Source organism: Lycium ferocissimum, chromosome 2 (assembly GCF_029784015.1).
Source record: "Lycium ferocissimum isolate CSIRO_LF1 chromosome 2, AGI_CSIRO_Lferr_CH_V1, whole genome shotgun sequence".
NCBI classification, from domain to species: Eukaryota; Viridiplantae; Streptophyta; class Magnoliopsida; order Solanales; family Solanaceae; genus Lycium; species Lycium ferocissimum.
This window is the reverse complement of record NC_081343.1, coordinates 20,877,082-20,890,426: the sequence shown is the minus strand read 5'-3', so window position 1 is coordinate 20,890,426 and position 13,345 is coordinate 20,877,082.

Here is a 13,345-nt window from a genome sequence, read left to right as displayed (position 1 = left end):
ATCTTTTTCAAATATTAACAATCTAAACTCCATAAAATCGTTAAATTGAGTTGAATTAAGATTTGTACCTTTTTTGCGATGTTGTAGCAGCAAAATCAATGGAGAAATCTGGCTTGAAACAACGATTTGAATAATTGAGAAATCTGGTTTGGGAACGAAGTTGGGCTGGGTTAACGATAGAAGGATTTGAGAATAACGATTTTTGTTGTGTTTTATATGTAACGGTTAGGGGTAGTAATGTCTTTTTACTATGTTAGTTTTGCTCGGAAGGGCAATAATTAAAGACCACCATTTTGAGGGGCAAAATCTAAAGACCACCTCCGACTCTCTCCACCACCCCCTCCCCACCACCCCACCTGTTATATCCCGTATTTTGTACGTCGGGATAATCCGGGTTAACCACGATAACCTAAGGACAAGACTATTTCGGGAGGTGGAATGGAGACTTTTAACTACGATCTTGTTTTAAGACATAAGTTACTTGTGACTTGGTTGGCATGGGATATTAAGAAACTTTGGGGTCAAAGGTTAATTTTGGAAAGTAATTTATTTCATGAAAAGGAAAAAAAAAAAAAAAAAAAAAAGAGGGGCATGTGGCCGGCCATGTGGATGTGGGCCATGGCCACATGGAAGTTTAATATGAGCGCAAGGATGACCAAGTTAATTATTTTTCATCATCTTCCAACCTTAGAAGAATCAAGAAACTTGGAGAGAAATAACCAAGCAACCATTCGGCCATGGGAGGGAAAAATTGAAGGTCAAAAATCTTGATCAAAAAATTGTTTCTTCTAGCAATTCCAACCATTGAAAGGTCTTTAACGTGAACCAATTGTTGGAGCAAGCAAACCCCTTATTCTTGCAAGAACAAGCCATAGTCGAGTGAAGAAGAGAGGGAAGAAGGTAAGGTTTAATCTTGTTTCTTTTATGTTATGAATGGTTTGTGCATGTTATAGTATGTGGAAATGAATGGAATTCATGAAAATAGAGAAGTTGGAGTGGAGCGTGGATGTGCATGCTTGGCCGTGTATGTGTGTATTGTGTAGGGGTGAAGAACCAATTGTATTTAGCATGTTGTGTGTTGTTGTAGTGTGTAGAAATGAATGAAAATTATGGAATTTGAATGTTGATGTTGTGGCCGTATGTATGGTGTTGGAACCGTATACATGTAATGTGTATGCCAAGAATGAATTAATTTTATTTAGCGTTTTGGTTGTTGTTGTCGTGTGGATTCTATGTTGATAACGGAAGTTTTATGACTCAAGTTGAAGTTATAATGGTTGTGGGCTGATTTGGAAGTTAATGTAATTTTTATGTAAATTCTATATTTATGGTAATGACATTGTTAACGTATAGATTGTTGGTGTAGTTTATGAGTTTTGGAAGAAGGAAATGTATTAGTATTGTTTATGTTGAGTTGGGGAGATTTCGGGTAAGGTGGTGGTGTGGTTGGACTAGTTAAAATCTTGCGTGAATTGTTTAAAGTGTTCTTGAATATTATTTGAATAGTTTGGGTTGGTAATCGAATGCGTGAATGTTGGTGTTAGCTTGATTATATGCGGTTGAATCGAATATAAGTGAATGTCGGCATGTTATGTGAAAGGTAGTTGTTGATGCTAGAATGCATTTTGAATTAATGGTTGATGTTGTTAGAATGTTTGTTAAATGGTGTTGTTGATGAATTTAGCGAGTTGAATTCTCGGGGTGTTGCATTTACGGGGGAAATGCTTTGCCCAAATGTACGTAGAATTTGGTGTTTGTTTAGAATCGGGTTCTAAATGCCTTTAGCTAACGTTTGATATTTAATGACGTATTGTAGATCTTGGGAAATCGCGACGTAAATTTTGATTAGCTTTGAGGATGACGAGGTATGTAAAGCTCACCTTTTCTTTCTTTGGCATGTCTAGTTGTAATTAGGCTATGACACGATCTTCGAGGTAACTCCACTCTTAGATTCCGAGTATGTTTATGATTCATGTTTGCGTATTGAGGTTAGCATCCTTAATATGGTCATGTCATGGTCTTTATGTCTTTGATATGGTTGAATTTAGAATACTGTTAAAACGGTTTTACTTCTAAAGGATCCTATGTCTAGAAATGCCCGTAACTTTCGTAGATAGAACCAGATTGCCTTGAAACGTTCGTAGCAAGTTTTGTAGCGTATAATGACGTTAACTTTCATGGGCGGGCCCGGATTGACTGATGCATATCCGTGGTCCCCGAGATTTTTTTGTATAGTCATAATGACTTGTTTTTGAAGGAACTTAGCATGATTTCCGTTTTAACTTTCGAGCGGCCATTTCTTATCCATTGAGTCTATGATGATGATTTATGTGCATATGGTTTCTCACTACTCTTTGCTCGTCTTGTTGTTGCTACTTCCTTCTTGCGTCCGGGCCGGGGCATGTATTCGTGCAATTCCTTTGCATTATTCACGCGTCCCTCGCTGGGCCGGGGCACGTTATATATATATATATATATATATGATGATATGGGGGAGGCGGCGGGGATGGCATATGATGACTACATTCACGCGTCCCTCACTGGGGCGGGACACGTTACATGTACCATATGATGATTTTACTTACCGCGTCCCTCGTTAGAGGGCCGGGGCACGTTATGCTTGCATATGTTCATGATGATTTTACATTTATGTCACTCAGTCTATTTACGATTTTGAAATGCATGATTTATGTTTCAAGGTAAGCTTTATGAGTTTTCGGTCTTACCGTACTACTTTTTCGTACATTTTTACGATCCCGTTTATTGTATTTCATGCTTTACATGCTTAGTACGTATTCCGTCGACCCGCTTTTTGGGGGCTACGTTTCATGCCGCGCGGTACGGATTGTTAGGTATTTCGTACGTTAATCCGGGTTGACTATGATAAGTTAGGGACAAGACCATTCCGGAATATGAAGTCGGGACTTTTGACCTTCGATTTCGTTTTAAGACCTAAGTTGTTCATGAATTTGTCGGCATGGGACATTTGGGAAAATTTGGGACCAAAAGTGGAATAATTGGAAGTTGGGAATTATTGAATTTTGGCCATATTGGCCGTGTGGTGTGGAGATGGTCCCACACATTTTTGTGGCCAAATTTGATTGGTCCAACCCATGTGTGGGCCATGGACACTTGGATGATTCATCTAGGAGTATAAAGGATGACCACTTAGTCATTTTTTTCTTCATTCTATACACTTAGAAAAAAAAAGAAGTTGAAGAACAAACTTGACAACCCTCTCGGCCAAGACCTTGGAAATCCAAGTCCAAAACAAGCCATCCCAAAAATTTCTTTGATGCCAAATCCACTAATTGGAGGTCCCTAAGTAGCGTGGAAGTGTTGTTTGGGTCATCAAACCATCCGTTTTGTAAATCGCAAACCCTAGCCTAGTTGTGAAGTTGAAGAAGAAAGGTAAGAATTAATCTTGTTTTGTGTGTTATGAATGATGTGTGCATGTTGTAGTAGATGAAAATGGATGAAATTCATGAAATATTGCATGTGGAGTTGAGGTTGTGTGTGTGTGTGTGTGTGTGTGTGTGTTGTGTTGTGTTGAAGTAATGAATTAAAGTCTAGTTAGCATGTTGTGATTGTTGTAGAGTGGAAAAAAGAATGAAAATCATCAACATATGGTATGTTGGGGTGTTGGCCGAATATAGGCCATTGGTGTGACAAGAATTGAATTAATATTACTTAGTATTTTAGTTGTCGTCGTTATGGATTTTATGGTGAAAGTGAAAGTCTAATGATTTGAATTGATGTTGTAATGGTTGCGGGCTGATTTTGAGGTTATTATGCATTTAATGTAATTTTTATATTTATGAGAATGACATTGTTAGAGTGTGGATTGTTGGTGCAAATTATGATTCGGAAGTTAGAAATGTATTATGGAGGTGGTCCTCGGGTTTGGGCAGTTTTCGGGTGGATTGGAGTGGTATGTGGGAAGGTTGAAGTATTGTGTGAATTGTTTACAACGTTCTTGAATGTTGTTGGTATGAGTTCGGACTAGTATTTGAATGTATAAGCATTAATGTTGGCTTGAAGGTGAGCCGTTGAATTGAATATAGTAAATGTTGTTGGATTATGTTGAAAGAGTATTTAATGTTAGAATGCATTTTTGAATTGATTGTTGATGTTGCTAGTTTGGTTGTTGGTGTTGTGGTTTTTGATTTGTAGGAGTTGAATTCTCGGGGTTGGTGTATTCTGAGGAAGTCTTGTCCAAATTTACGTAGAATTTGATATTCGTTTGGAATCGGGTCCTAAATACCTTTAGCTAATGTTTGGCATATTATGACGTATTTGGAGATCTTAGAGAGCCGAAGTTTGAGTTTGGACTAGCTTCGAGGGCGGACGAGGGTATGTAAAGCTTACCTTTCTTTCTTTTGGCATGTCCTAGACGTAAGTAAGTGATGATATGTTATGAGCTTCGGGGTAATTCTATTCGTAAAGTCCGAGCATGGTTATGATTCATATTTGCCTTTGATGTTGGCATCCTTAATGTGGTCAAGCTATGGACCGTATGTCTTTGATACGATTGGATTCGAAATGCTATGTATACCGTTTGTTCCGAAAGGATCTTATGTTTGTAAATGTCCGTAACTTTCATAGACGAACGGATTGCTTTGATAAACTCGTAAACGATTTTTATTTGTTTCTTGATATTCGTATTCTTAATATAGTCGAATTATGATCCTTATTGTCTTTTGTATGACTAAATTTAAAAAGTTGCATAAAAGTTTTGTTTTCAAAAGAGTTTTGTTCTAAATGATTCGAAACTACGAACGACCGTAACTTTCAAGCAAGGGCTCGGATCGCTTTGATATCTTCGCAAATGATTTCTATGACGTATAAAGACTTTAATTTTCATAGGCGGGCCCGGATTGGGGGGATGCTCGTCCGTGGGTCCGCGACTTTTCTATGTTTGGTTCTAATGACCTATTTTTGAAAGAATTTAATATGACTATCTTTGACCCGAGTATGATTCTTATTTATTTGTTGAGTACGAAATGAGGATTTTTGTGCACGTGATTTTGATACGTGACTATGATATCGAAGTTCGGTTTGATATGTTCCGAAGTAATATTCGGAAGAAAATATGATTTGGCTATTATCTTGGTTTGTAAATAATAGTTCGCTTTGATTACTATTGTTTAGGCTTTGTAAGTGATTTGTATGCATATGGTTACTTACGATTAACTCGTGCGTTCGTTATTACATCTTTCGCCGAGTCCGGGCCGGTATGTTATCGTGCGCACTATTGCGCACTGATGTGATTAGTATGATGTGATTGATGATGTTTTTTCGAAGTATGATGTGATATGATATATGATGTGATACGGAGTATGATGTGTTCGGAGGTATACAATATTCGAAGTATGATGTGTTGTGGCGCCCGGATGGAGTGGCGACCACGTTCGTCCGTCGGGTCCCATTATGGACCGTATGTGATATGATATGATGTGATACGTGATACGATATGATATGTGATATGATAATGTGATAATATGACGATATGATTTGATACGATGGTGTGATGTGATATATGATTATTATATTATATATGGATCGGGCCGTACGTTCCTCGGCATTATTATATTATATGGATCGGGCCGTACGTTCCTCGCGCATTATTATATTATATATTAATCGGGCCGTACGTTCATCGGCATTATTATATTATATATGGATCGGGTCGTACGTTCCTCGGCATTATTATATTATATATGGATATGATAGGTTGTGATTCCTCGGCATTATTATATTATATATGGATCGGGCCGTACGTTCCTCGGCATTATTATATTATATATGGTACGTACGTTGTATGGTATTATATTATTTATGGATCGCATTTTGGTACGTTCTAATATGCATTCGGTTAATGTCAGTTCATATGATAAGTTGTGATGTGTTACGGTAAGCATTTTGGCATTCTGATTATCACATTTGTCTTCTGTACCTCCGTTGTATGGTTTGCATGTCAGATGCATTTTGGTATCCTGGTTAATATGCTCACTTTCTGTACTTCTGACTTCGGTTATGACTTCGTTTTTGCACTTTTCCTGCTTATGTCTATGTATATTCGGGGGTACGGCGGGGCATATTCCGTCATATGACCCCTGCTTTTTCTTCGACATAGATGTGGGTTTCATACCGTTTGTACGGATGTGGCCCGTCCCGCACGTTGAGTAAGTTGTGTTTGGGCGGTTATTCTGCTTTGTTGGAGGCGCTCCCTTTATTCCGGAGCCTACATGTTTTTGCTACGTTATGTATATTCTCCCGTTGTGTGTGTATTTGTGTACTCGGGGTTCGGAGCCACGTCGATCCCGTCATCGGTCGTTTGTATGTTTGTATTAGGGTGCCCGGTAGACATAGATGTGGGTTATGGGTTTTGTTCGGATGCGGTGAGTAAGTTGTGTTTACCGCGGCCCTCGTTAGAGTCGGCTGCGTGCACGTGTATCTTTGCATATGTTCATGATGATTTTCCATTTATGATAGCCTCGGTCATTTAGTATATGTTTGAAATGCACGATTTTGTATCCACGTAAGCTTTATGAGTTTATGTTACTATACTCGTTTGTATCCTCGGTTATTTGAGCGCGTATTGTATTTCATGCTTTACATGCTCGGTATATATTAGTCGACCTTTCTTACGGGGTTGGGTCGCGCACGGATACTCGTTTGGGTGAGCCGCCGGCCTAGGATTCCTACTCGGCCATTTTGGAGTGCTCCCTTTTGTCCGGAGCCCATATTTTGGTACGCATCCTTATTATATATATATATGTTTATGTCTATTCATGGGTACGGCGGGGCCCTGTCCCGTCATATGATTCTGTTATTATTCGTAGAGGTCTGTAGACATATACGTGGGTTGTGGGTTGCACTGTTCAGTTGTGTTTGTGTTCTGTGTATCCTCAGGTTGTATATATGACATATGTATATATGTGTGCGATGTTGTGCCTTTCTGTACCTATAAGTTCTTATTATGTTTGCTATGATCTGATTATAATTGATAGGTGGGTACGAGTGCCCAGCTCGGGCACTAGTCACGGCCTACGGGGTTAGGTCGTGACAAAAGTGGTATCAGAGCGGTTCGTCCTCGGAATGTCTACAGGCCGTGTCTAGTAGAGTCCTGTTTATCGGTGTGTCGTGCACCACATCTATAAACAGGAGGCTACAGGACATTTAGGATGTTATCTTTCCTTCTGATCTTAGATCGTGCGGTAGAGCTATGTTATCAGGATGACTCCTCCCTAACGAATTGTTATGCTTTCAGTGATGCCTCGAGAAGGCGGCGCTGCCCGAAGGGCAAGTCTACGGCAACGGGAGAGACCAGCCAGGCGAGTTACCTAGGCCCGTGCTGAGCCTCGACCTGAGATTGTGCCCCGGCGGCTAGTTCGCCACCCCATCACCATCGAGGAGGGGCATAGAGCGACAGCCGCAGCCGAGGTCGAGGGCCGGCTCCGCCCGCTCCCGAGGTTCGAGTGCTCGAGCCTCCCGGCTCCCAGCCGGGGGCGGAGGACGGAGGGCTATGAGGGACGCCGTTCAGCTGCTTACCAGATTAGTGGCGGGGCAGGCTCACAGACAGGGATTAGGAGATGATCATGCGAACGGACGTGACAGTCAGAGGGCCCGCTATTTCTTGACCTGTAATCCGCCAGAGTTTTTCGGGTCAAAGCCCGAGGAGGACCCCCAGGAGTTCATTAGACAGATGCAGCGTACGTTGCGGTTGATTAAGGCTTCCGAGACTGAGTCTGTCGAGTTGGCGTCGTATCGGTTGCATGATATAGCTGCTAATTGGTACGAGTCTTGGGAGCTGTCCAGAGGTGAGGGTGCCCCTCCAGCCGTGTGGGACGAGTTTGTGGAGGCCTTTCTTGGCCATTTTCTGCCCCCAGAGACGAGGCGAGCCAGGGTCCACAGATTTTTACACTTGAGGCAGGGCGGCAGGAGTGTCCGGGAGTATAGCCTTGAGTTTGATTCTCTGGCTAGATACGCGCCTCATATTGTGGCTGACATGGCTGACAGAGTGCACCAGTATGTGATGGGGCTGGATAATTATTTGATCGATAGCTGTATGGCGATGGCTTCCCAGCCCGGCATGGATATTGCACGGGTACAGGCGTATGCCCAGGGTATGGAGGAGCGACACGGGGCGCCAGCCCGACAGGGGTTACGACGGGAGCCAGCCCAAGAGGGCTAGATCGGCCGGGTACTCTGGGGGATTCTCGGCGGGCGGCCTCGGCGGCGTGCGGGTATTCTTCCCGGCCCAGCACAGAGTGCACCCCCACGGTTCCCGGGCAGGAGGTTTGATAGCACAGGGTATTCGGGAGCCGGTCCGAGTTCCAGGGCTTCGGGGTCACAGTCGAGCAGGGGTTTGAGCCAGACGAGGCCATCTATGCCTCAGTGCCCTCAGTGCGGCAGGCGCCATCTGGGGGAATGCCGCCGCGCTACAGGTGCTTGTTTTACTTGCGGCCGTCAGGGCCATGTTATGAGGGAGTGCCCGTATAGAGATGGTTCAGGTGATGTAGTCCAGCCTACTGGGTCGGTTGCTGGTTCGTCCTCTTCAGTAGTTATGCGCCCTACGGGGCAGGGTATACCGGCACCAGCGGGCCGTGGTAGAGGTCGCGGCGGAGCCTCCAGTTTTAGCGGTCCATCGAACCGCCTATACGCGTTGGCCAGTAGACAAGATCAGGAGGCATTACCAGAGACGGCCACAGGTACATGAATCCTTATTAGAATTTACATTTCTATGTGTGTGTATCTGTTGTATAATTGTTGCATAGTAGCGGTAGGCGGAAATCCAAAGGTTGGTAACCAAGTAGTTATAAGTAATGACGATTAAGACGTGTTCACTATCATTACGGATCTGGAAGTCTAGGATGGAAAGTAGTTATATCCATAGGTGAAAGGCGAATATGTAGAATCGAGAGAGGGGTAAAATAGTAATTGTGTTATGAGAGCGTCCGGAAACCTATTAAGATTTTACTTTACTCCAAAGTGCGTGATAAAGGTCAGGCGGTGAGGTGGACGCGATTATACTGGCGTTAGAGCATCGTATTTCATCGGGGTTCCAAGGTTAAGCGTGCTGGGGTGAGAGAAATTTCAGGATGGGTGACCCCCTGGGAAGTTTTTGAAAGTCTTACAAATTCAGACGTAAGAAGCAAATGGGAAGCTAGAGTAGTCTAACGGAAATCAGAATATACAGAGTAGGCGAAAACCTTAAGAGGTCGCGTAGGCTGAGGCGGATCAGACCGGTAAAAGAAAAAGAAGGTGCATCACGGCGCTAGAATTAGGGTGAATTTGAGTAGCGTTTAGGAATCTTTTGTGAGCGAGATGCTAGTGATTATGTATAGGTATAGGTGAGCATGTGATACCCCGTGTATGGCTATATTAGCGGATATATGCAATCCGGCAACCAATGTGACGATATATGGGAGGCATTAATCGGACAGGACAACAAAGTTCAAGCGAAAAGAAAAATAAGTGGCATGAATGCCATAAGACAATTTGATATTGTTTTTACTATAGGGTAAGCTTGGAAAGTACTAACATAATGATATTGGAAAGGAAAAGAAAGTGAGCAGACGAATGGCAAGAGGATCGGAATGTCGAGATAAAAGTGTAGCCTGACCGAGAATGAAAATGCGGACATAAGGGCCAAACATAATCGGTAAATAGTACAAGTACACCCCCAAAGGGGGGAAGCGGGTGCAAGAAATGCAAGTGCAAGATGGAGATAGCTAATACCACAACGTATTTGATACGGATGCTTAGTCGGTGGGTAAGGTTCCTTATCGAGACTAGTTAGTAAGACCCAAAAGCCAGGAAAGGGATAGGAGTTAGGATAGAAATTGAGATAGTGCTGGGAATTAAGATGTGAGCAATAGGGTTAATTGTTGATGACATTGTGACCAATGAGTTGGAAAAAAAAATTCAGAAGAGTGAATAAAGGAATGGAAAAGAATAGGATAGGATAGGCCATAAGCGAATGTTAGAACGGGAAGAATATGTACTGTGGAGGGAACCGAGAGAAGAAAAGACCGTAATTAAGATGGAATATATTCTATATAAGTCATACAAGCGTGGTTATGATACCTATGAGCATGTGTATGCTAAGGATGAGACCAAGCGAATATCTAATGGGAATAGTTGGGATTCGGTAATAACATATTCTGGGTGCCTTAAAGGAAGGTGTGCAGATGGGTTAAGCTAAATTACCAGGAAGGAAGTAAGAACGAAGGGCAAACAGGACATGACTATGATTGAACCGGAGGCCTATTCCGATATCGGTTGTAAGAGAAAAAGGGAAAAGGCAAAGTAACGCATAAGGATTAGTGAAGCCATGCTAAGGTATTGTTGGGATAAATTGAGCACCTTCGCGTATTCCGATAAAGACTGCCACATAATGCGTGATTGGAAAGTTGGAAGCAAGATCCGAGTAAGGAACGATAGTGGAGTTGAACTAGAGATAAAAGATGATCCGAGATAATATACCTGGAATGTCATAAGTTGAGAAACGAGGATTATAAGGTGATTTAAGCAAGATGATTGGAGCTAGTTGGTTACTAAAGGGGGGTGAGTCTCTACGTCAACTTCTTTCAGAATCGTATCAGCCGATGATAGTTAAAACGGGGAATGGCCATTAACAGCCCAGAGACGACAGAAATCATGTGACGACCAATGGCATCGACACTTAGAATCCTAGATCAGCGAGTGGGCATACTCGAAGATATCACTCCTGAAAGGTAAAATGAGATTCGACGGGAAGGAGAAATTTAACCCGAGATGTACGGGGTCTTATTACATTGTTCGTAAGGTAAGCACGTTGCGTACCAAAGACGTGGCTTTGGTTAAGGTATTGTGACGGAATAATGACAGAAAAGATATGACTTGAGAAGCTGAAGAGGAGGTAAAGAAGAAATACTATCGATAAATAAGACTGTACGTTATGGCGTTCAAGGAAACCCCCTGAGATCTTTATAAGACCTTAGGGACTAGTTGAACATTCAAGGACGAATGTTCTAAAGGGGGGAAGGATGTTATATCCCGTATTTCGTACGTCGGGGTAATCCGAGACAATCACGATAAGTTAAGGATAAGATTATTCCGGGAGGCGGAATGGAGACTTTTAACTACGATCGTGTTTTCGGATATAAGTGACTTGTGGTTTGGTTGGTATGGAATATTAAGAAAATTTGGGGTCAAAAGTTATTTTTGGAAAAGTAATTAGTTCATGAAAATGGAAAAAAAAAAAAAAAAAAAAAAAAAACAAGGGGCTAGGTGGCTTGGCTAACATAACTAATAAAAGATGACTAAGTCATCTTATTTCATTATCTCCACCCTTAGAATTTTCAAGAAACTTTGAGAAGGAGAAAGGCCAAGCCATATTCGGCCATGACCATGGAAATTTGAAGTCCAAAAATTGGTCACAAAAAAATAGTTTCTTCTAGTTTCTCTACTAATTGGAAGGCCCTCTACAACGTGGAGTAGTCGTTGGAACAAACAAAACGTTCTATCTTGCAAAACAACCTCCTAGCCGTGTGGAAAGGTGGGGTGAAGAAGGTATGGTTCAATCTTCTCTTTTATATGTTATGAATGGTTTGTGGATATTGTAATAGGTAGAAATGAATGAAAATCATGAAAATATGGATGTTGGGATGAAACCGTGCATGTGTGGGTGTTGGCCGTGTGTGTGTGTGGTGTGTAGGAGTAATGAATTAATGGTATTTAGCATGTTTGCATGTTGTTGTAGTGTGTAGAAATGGAAGGAAATCATGAAAATGGCATGTTGATGTTCTAGCCGTATGAATGGTGTTGGAACCGTGTATATGTAGTATGTATGCCAAGAATGAATTGATTTTATTTAGTGTTGTGGTTGTTGTTAATGTGTGGATTCATTGGTGTAATTCATGAATTGGAGAGAAAGAAGTATGGGTGTAGTGCCCTCGGGTTGGGGATAGTTTTCGGGTGAAGTGGTGCCTTGGTTGGGTTGTTTGAAATATTGTGTGAATTGTTTAAAGTGTTCTTGAATATTGTTTGTATGGTTTCGGATTAGTAATCGAATGTATAAACGTTGATGTTGATTTGAATGTAAGTAGTTGAAGTGAGTATAATGGAATATTGATGAATGTCACGACCCAACTCCGTAGGCCGCGACACGTGCCCTAGTTGGACACTCATACGTACCTTACCCTACCTTAGCAAAATATTACAAATAGCGAGAAATAATAATTTAACAAGGACAAGTGGGCATGCCGCACGAAGGCCGATAAGGCCGTCACAAAACATAGGTAAACTCTAAACGTACGCAAATCTCACGAAACATATACGAACCCACATCACATGTCTACTTACCTGCAACAAAACATAATCATATAACGGGACAGGGCCCCGTCGTACCCAGAATGAATATGTATAAATGCAGCAGAAACTTTTATACTCAAAATACAGGCTCCGGACAAAGGAGCTCTTCAACCAGCTGAGCAGGCAACCTAGGCGGCAAATCAGCAAATCATACGTCTGTACCTGCGTGGCACGAAACGCAGCCCCCGAAGAAAGGGGGTCAGTACGAAAAATGTACTGAATATGTAAAGCAGAAAATGTAATAAACAAAACTAAAATCAGAACAGAATGTGCAGAAAACGAACGAGATGCATAGCTAATCAAAAATGCGTACCAGAGATCATACGTAATGCATGCAGAAAACATATGCAAAAGCCGGCCCCGCTATGGGACTCGGTGAACAGAGCAAAGGCGCTCCCTTCTGTCCCGCGCCAAACACATCATACTTCAGAGTAGGGAGAACCTCCGAAACAGATCATAACATACCAAGTGGCCACATCACATCACATAATCAGATACCAAATATATGTACATGGCACATCATACTTCGGACCCATGTACATGTCATACCTGCCCTCACACGAGGCACGGCGAACAATGCGAGAGAAAGCGCTTGAGAACATATCCTGGCCCGGGCTCAGTGGGGGAAACATTGGGGCATCCACGAGTGGAGTAGTGAGAAACTAATGCAATCAAAATAACATATATGTATATCCAGAGACTCGATGAGGCAGATCAAATGACAAATCAAATCAATGAAATCGGACGGAGTCATAGTACGTACCTTTCGGACATCACAGTAGATTATGTCAGGGCAGAACATTCGGAGTCAAAGTACGTATCAAAACGTTTCATAGGACTTAATAGAATATTTAAAATGATTTTTGTTTAGTAGCTAAAACCTTCCTTAAGGCCGCACGAAGACAAATCGTAAATACAAAAGAGTAAAATCAGAAATAGGGGGCCCACCCCGATCAAATGAGGTGGCGAACATAAAACATGCATA